This window comes from Ursus maritimus (genome assembly GCF_017311325.1).
Source record: "Ursus maritimus isolate PB19 chromosome X unlocalized genomic scaffold, ASM1731132v1 scaffold_X1, whole genome shotgun sequence".
Taxonomy (NCBI): Eukaryota; Metazoa; Chordata; class Mammalia; order Carnivora; family Ursidae; genus Ursus; species Ursus maritimus.
This window is the reverse complement of record NW_024423319.1, coordinates 113375974-113383836: the sequence shown is the minus strand read 5'-3', so window position 1 is coordinate 113383836 and position 7863 is coordinate 113375974. Positions and strand designations below refer to the sequence as shown.

General features: G+C 43.4%; 1 pseudogene; it reads right to left on the bottom strand.

Annotated features, from left to right (window-relative positions):
* Positions 1 to 1535: 1535 nt before the first annotated feature.
* LOC103668118 lies at positions 1536 to 2665 on the bottom strand (annotated as a pseudogene).
* Between the last annotated feature and the right edge of the window lie 5198 nt (positions 2666 to 7863).

Sequence of the window (7863 nt, the reverse complement as noted above, 5' to 3'; positions counted from 1 at the left end):
ACTACATTTTTCAGGTATTATTTAATATCCTTCAGTAAATAGTTCTTTTTTAATTTCCTCAACTAAATCTTACAAATTGTATTAAGCTTAGTCCTGGTTTTATTTTTTTTTTAACGTACTTGCTATGGTTATTGAATGTACAGTGAATGTAATATTTTTAGTTCCATTTTCAAATAGGTTATTGCTAGAAGAAGAAGGCTATTAATGTTTATATTTTTATTTTCTATTTCCTTAATGATAGAACATTATTCATGGTTTTAATCATTTTTCAGAGAAATCCTTTAGATTTTCAAAGCAGATAATCAGTAGTATCTTCAAGCAAAGACACTTTTCTCTCTTCTTTCCAATATTTATGCCTCTTGTATCTTCTCCCTGTCTTCCTGCTTGGGCAGTACAGTGGTGAAAATGGACATTTTTCATTCTTCCTGGATGTAATAAAAATGCATCTTACATTTCTCTATTAAGTGCAGGAGAAATCAGTCTTAAATTTAATTATCAAGTGTTTTTTTTAGCATGCACGATTACTGAGTTCGACTCCCTTAATCTCTTGCCATCATAAATAACATATAAATGACCAAATTCTAAACCATCCGTGCATTCCTTGTGAGGATAAACCCTACTTAATCATTATGTAATACTGGCTTAATACACTGCCAGATTTAAAATGTGAATTTAGGGGCGCCTGGGTGGCTCAGTTGTTAAGCGTCTGCCTTCGGTTCAGGGCGTGATCTCAGAGTCCTGGGATCCAGCCCCGCATCAGGCTTCCTGCAGGAAGCCTGCTTCTTCCTCTCCCACTCCCCCTGCTTGTGTTCCCTCTCTCACTGGCTGTCTCTGTCAAATAAATAAATAAAATCTTAAAAAAAAAATAAAATGTTGAATTTACTTAGGATTTTGCATACAAGCTCAAAGGCAAGGTTGGCCCAATGCTGGGGCGGCGGGGTAGTTTTCTGATTTTTCTGTCCGTGTGATAGTAGCATCAAAAAGTGAGCTTGGGAGCTTTTCAGATTGTTAATGCTCTGCAATATTTTACAAAGCATGAAAGCTACATGAGCTTTTGTGAGGTTTAGGAAAAATTACTCAAAAAAATGGCATCAGAGTATAAAATTTTCTATTTATGTTTTATTTTTCTTGACATCACACTTGTTAAAGGATAGACTATTTGGGGGATCTCTTAAAAGAATCAGGTTGGTGTTATATTAATTATAATTTTTAGAAAAATACCATTAACATCTGCTTTGCCTTTATATTTATTTCTACTTTTTAAAAGGTTTTTCTGTTGTTCTTTTATTGGGTTTTAGATTTCACTGCTAATTTCATTTTCTCTGCTTCTCTAGGAAATGTACTTATAACTGTCTACTTTTCTTTAAGCACTTTTTTGGCTGTATTCCATGTGGTTTTTTTCAATCATTAAATAGATACATTTTATTCAAAAACAGTATATGAAATCTTAATTTCTATGCTTTCCAAAATCAAGCTGATTGAAGTACAGATTGCTGTGGGCTTTGTCTCCTCCTATTTTCTTCTTTATTTGGGCTCGTTATTATATTTTGTACTCACGGTTACATTATCCAGTTAAAAAAGGCTCTGCAGATTCTCTGCGTCTGACCATCCTGCAGCAGTGAAATGTTGGTCTGGTCTAGGCATCCTATCTTTGATGTCCCCGTGACTCCAGCGTCTCTCACCAATGGCACTTGCCCAAGGCCGTAACCTCGGAGTGAGGGAAGTTGCATCCACAAATTCTCCCCATAGACAAGCTTCTCCACCAATGACGAGGTTTTTCTGTTCTTGAGAACCATCAAAATCAAGAGGGTCCACATTATAGGAATTTCTCCAGTCTTGTCCATAACTAATCAAATCTAAGTACCAAGGAGCAAAAAGGACCACGGGGAAGCCAGCTGTTGTGATTCCGCCGTGTTCCTCACCAGACATTTGATCCTTCCACACCTGAGCTGAAGTGCCTGGCCAAAGCTTCCCACTATCATCAAAAACCTCTTGCCGGACTATGGATCCCTGTTGGTGGTTGAAACAAAACCCAAAAGCTTTTGAATGTAGAAAGATTCTAGTCTTCTAAACTCTTCACCAAAGCCTTTCTGCTTCATGAAATAATGGGATTTCTGGATTGGATTCCCCACATTTAAATTCTACTTCATCTCCTCCCAAGTGAATGACGTGATTTGGAAACACTGTACTAATTTCTTTGAAACATTCAGATAGGAAGCTGTAAGTTGAATTCATAATAGGGTTTATAGTTCCAAAGGTCCCGGACTGCTTAGGTCCATCGTAACAGGGAGTCACAAAGGTTTTCTGAACTTCTCTTCAAGACTGTGTATGTCTAGGGCTATCAAATTCTGTTGTGAATTGAATCCCTTGAAGGGGGCATAGGAGATCACCATACGGACATCATTTGGGGTACAAACATGAGACAAAGAATAGCTTCCTTTGTTGCTTGACTTGGGAAAAGCGATGCTCTGATAAGGGGAAGACTGGTCATCAACCATGTGCCAGGGCAGAACATTAAACTTAGGAAAAGCCATGGCATCCTCGTAATACTCCCCACACTCTGATGGCCTTGAGCAAAGCCACTGGTCCCTTCACAAGTATAGGATCCATCCACAGAGATATTGGGGAAAACATCACATGCTGAGTCAAGGACAACTGAGACTAGAAGTTGCTGTAACTCGGGGCGCCTGGGTGGCACAGCGGTTAAGCGTCTGCCTTCGGCTCAGGGCGTGATCCCGCCGTTGTGGGATCGAGCCCCACATCAGGCTCCTCCGCTATGTGCCTGCTTCTTCCTCTCCCACTCCCCCTGCTTGTGTTCCCTCTCTCGCTGGCTGTCTCTATCTCTGTCGAATAAATAAATAAATAAATCTTAAAAAAAAAAAGTTGCTGTAACTCAACTGCAGTATTAAGTTAAGCAGGGCCACGGTCCCACTTGCAGAGACCAAAACTATAGTCATGATACCGCTGAAATGCCTCTTTTTGAGTCCAGTTAGTTAACATACAGTGTTGTGTTAGTTTCAGGGGTACAACGTAGTGATTCAGCACTTCCGTACATCACCCGGTGCTGATCACAAGAAACGCACTCCTTAAACCCCTTCTTGCAGGAGGGAGCAGGCAGGGTAGCGGCGGGCGAGGGGCTGTAGCTGATGTGGAAGTTCTGTGGGGAGAGGTGCAGCAGGCTCGGAGACATCTGCACCGGGAACCTGGCCACACGGTACAGACAGGGGTCGGGGCCAGCACCGTGGGCAGCGCCAGCAAGCTGGGCAGCCCCAGCTCGCCGTGTATTGTTTTTTGTAAGACTGTCATTGATCTTGATTAACCTTATAATTTACTTTCATTTCCTCTTCACTGAAGAAGTAATTTGGGGTATTTTGGCTTTTATTTTGTCATTAATTTCTAATTTTATTGCACAGCGATCAGAAAACACGGCCTGTGATTTCTGCTCTGGACAACCGGTTGTCATACATGTTTGGAAAGAATGTTATCGTCAATCTGTTGCTTATGAAAATATATCAAGTTAAACTTCGTAAATGTGCAATGAAAAGCTCTACATACCAATGCTTTTGAGTTGTGGATATTGGTTTCTGGGAAGTTGTATTAAATTCTACCAATATGTTTGGCAAGTTGTCTATTCTTCTGTGTTTTTATCTGTTTTTTCTTTACCTATTTCAAAATTCTGCCCTTTTTTTTCACTTTAGCATTTGATGATGTATCTTTTCTAACCTTTACTTTTCCATTTTTCGATGTTATTTCACCTTAAGGCTATTTCTTGTAAACAGCATATTGCTAGATTTTTTTAATTGTTCAACCAATGTGTTTTTCTTTTTCCTTTTCTAAAAACAGCGTATTTAACCTATCTACACTTAATGCAACTGTTAATATTCTTGGCTTGATTCCTGCCATCATATTTGTTCTCTTTACCATGACTTGCCCTCATTTCTTCTTTTTACTTGCTTGCCTGCTGTTGTGCTGTTATACTGGTTTTTTTGTTCCACTTAATTTTCTTCTAGCAATCTCGAAACGGTCATCATTCTTCTATTTTGCTACTTCATACTTTAAAAATTTTTAACAAAAGCATACTTAAAATTGTACTATATTAATTGCGTGCAAAGGCAATCAGTATCTAAACCCTTCTCTCCCTTTCATTTCCCTTCTGACAGCTAGGGCTTCAGATCCTGGGTTGTATCATTAGTGTTATTACTATCATTTGGCTTTTGCCTCCATAATCATGGACAGTGAGCAATAGCTTTTTCTGGTACTTTGCTGACCACTGCGGTTCCTGTGTCATTTCTTTCTCATGCCTTCCAGTTTCATTCTGGTGGCCCTGTAAGTAACATTTTTTTTTTAAGCTTTATTTATTTGAGAGAGAGGGGGAGACAGAAAGAGCAAGGGGGGAGAGCTGTGGGGGGAGAGGGACAGAGGGAGAGGGAGAATCTCAAGCAGATTCCCCGCTGAGCACAGAGCCCAACGCAGGGCTCGATCTCTCCATCCTTAGATCACGACCCTGAGATCACAACCCTGAGATCACAGCCTGAGCCAAAACCAAGAGTCGGATGCTTGACCAACTGCACCGCCCAGGCGCCCCTGTAAGTCACATCTTTAAGTAGCACTTTCAAAGGGCCTCCATGAGTCTCTGCGTCTCTAAAAAGTCTTAATTTTTCTTGACCCTTGAGTGGTAGTTTGCCAGGTTGTGGGATTCAAAATCCAAAATCATTTCCCTCCAGGTTTCAAAGTGTGTGGCAAGAGGGAAGGGAAGACGAAAACTACTCTTTACCTCGAGTGGGCCGCTCTGCCCACACTTTCAACACGCTCCGTACTTTGCCGTCATAATCACCCGAAAGTAGAGGCAGTTGTTGGCCCAACACGTGTGAGCAGAAACTCAATGTCCTTGGACCGCACAGCCCCGCTCAGAGTCTAGACCGCTGCCTTCCCACAGAAATACAATGCGAGCCACATACCTAATTTCACGTTTCCTCACAGTCACGTTTAAAAAAAAAAGTAAACAGGTGACATTCATCTTAGCATTTTATTTAGTTCAATTTATCCAAAATGTTATCATTTTGGTGTGTGATCCGTGTTGAAAAGTGATCGAGGAGATACTTGGCTTTCTTCCTGCTAAGTCTCTGCAATCTGGTGCGTCTTGAACCCTCATGGCACGGCGCTGTTTGAAATGGCCACCCCTCATGTGCTCCGTGACCACACGGGGCTAAGTAGCCACTTACCGGGCCGCCCAGCTCTATGCCAGGCTGCTTTTGCAAGCAAACCCTTTCCACCTCTGAGAGAAAGCATCCTAGGTGGGTGATTTTTTTCTATCCCAGTTTGACATAAGGAAGTCTGGCTTTTTTTGGAAATAATTTTACGGCTATTTTTTTGCTGATTGCAGACACACAACTAATTCCTCTTCGGCACTCATCCTCGTTAGGGAGCACGGCCCCTCCTCCCGGTCTACACGGCCAAAAGTCAGAGGCGCCTTCTTCAAGCCAACCGCTAATCCATTCAAGAGGCAGATTAAATGCTTCCCCCCATTTGCTGCCCGCTGTGTGTATATTTCTACACACGCCTGACTTCCTTTTTCAGACAAATACCTGGCCCCTGTTCAGACAGGCTTTTTCTCACTCTTGGGATAGCACTGGGGCTGGGGCAAACAACCAATAGGTTTCCTTTCGTCAGCCCCCAAGAGCGATAGAAGGAGATCACACGCAAATACACACACAGCAATCTCTTTTAAATCTCTGAAGCAGACACCATTTCACATTCTCTTCTGCCAGAATTTCCACCAAAATTAATCTCCCGGGCCCCTCACACCATCTCCCCAGAGCCCCTTAACTCCAGCAGTAGCAACAACTTAGAAACTGCAGTGTTAAATGATAAAGGATACCCTCCCTCGGTGGGGTCTAGAACCGGCTGGCAGGCTGGCACAGTAGACACCGGAAATCAGCATTTGGGGTTCCAAACGGCAGCTTGACTCACGGGACAGTCAGCAGAGAAGAGCTGTCGAAGGCCCAGCCAGAAACCCTTGGGATCAGCAGAGCACAGCTCTGTCTTACTGAAGAGTTGTATGACCTTGGGCAAGTCACGTAATCTGTCTACCCCTTCTTCCCTTCATCTCCATGGGACGAGCATGATGCCTACTCCACCGGGGCTGCTGGTGAGGCTGATAGATGTGATGTGTCTAAAGGTTCATTATATCTCCTCCTATAAAAGTTAGCTGAAAGGGGCGCCTGGGTGGCGCAGTCGTTAAGCGTCTGCCTTCGGCTCAGGGCGTGATCCCGGCGTTCTGGGATCGAGCCCCACATCAGGCTCCTCTGCTGGAAGCCTGCTTCTCCCTCTCCCACTCCCCCTGCTTGCGTTCCCTCTCTCGCTGGCTGTCTCTATCTCTCTTAAATAAATAAATAAAACCTTTAAAAAAAAGTTAGCTGAAAAATGTTTTTTTAAGAGTTTACATTTTATTTTTCAGCCTTACTGAGGTATAACTAACAAAGGAAATCAGATATATGTGAAGGGTAAACTGTGAGGATTTGAAATACATATACTTTGTGAAATGATTACCACAATCAAGTTAGTTAATGCATTCATCACCTCACATAGTTACCATTTGTGTGTGTGTGTGTGTGTGTGTGTGTGTGTGTGTGTGTGTGCTGAGAACACCTAAGGTCTACTCTCTTAGCAACTGTCGAATACACAACATGGCATTATTAACTAGAGTTGCCGTGCTGCATAAATCTGCAGACTCCCTTCTTACAACTGAAGGCTTACAAGCCTCTGGCCAGCATCTCCCCATCTCCCCCGCCCGCAGGCCCAGGTGGTTACCATACTACCCTCTATTTCTATGAATTTGGGGATTTTTTGTAGATTCCACGTATAAGAGATTACACAGTATTTGTCTTCTCTAATTTCACTTAGCGTCATGTAATTTTTCTATGTTTTGATACTAAAACAATTCCCTTCATGCTTAGGTTCAGATACTGGCTTTGCTGCTTCGGGGGCTTGGACCCGTTTCTTACTTTTCTAAGAGTCAGTTTCCTCGACTCTAACCTCACAGAGTCAAGGTCTTGGTCTCGCGAGGTCACTGTTAGAACCGAACGAGGCAACGTATGTAAAGTTCTCTGCACAACACGAGCCACACATTAAGTGCTTCATAAATGAGAGCTCTTTCTCCAATGGACTGATGTGACGTTAGAGTGACAATATTTCTATCCTGAGGCTTTAGGAAGTGAAGATTGTTCTAAACGACATTCCTGGAGGAACGTTCAGCCGGGGCACCAGCTCACCTCGGACTCTTGACGACACAATATGAATAACCAACCGGTGACCTTTGGACATAAGGCATGTCACTTATTTTGAAAGGACCTGATGAGGACACTGGCAGAGGACACCAGACTTATCGGACAGGCCGATCGGAAAGCTGTGTGTGGCACAACCCCCGTCTGCGGTCAAGCCGCCTGCTAGGGCACGCACTGTCCCCGGTTTGTCTCTGCCATCGCCGGTCTCGGGCGGCATCTGCTCGCATCACTCAAGGTGCATTCCACCCTGGCCCCTCTGTCCCGGTGCCAGCTTAACCCCTTTGCTCTCTGCCTGACCCTGCTTGGCCATGAGCACCATATGAGCCCTGGGTGGGTTTCCTTCCAGCCCCCTTAGGGACAGAACGGTATTTATTTCAGCAAATCAAATTTATGACCTGGGCATCAGGAAAGCAAGAGCAGAAGGCTGCAGGACCAGAGAGATCTTATCTCTTTGGCTTAAATTAAATTTGTGCCGCAAATGAGCAAACGCTGGCATGTGGGGACTGGTTTCAATCTATCCACACGACGTTCCCCGTGTTCTGTTGCCCCCAGAATCTCCAAAAACGTCAGTGCCATCAGC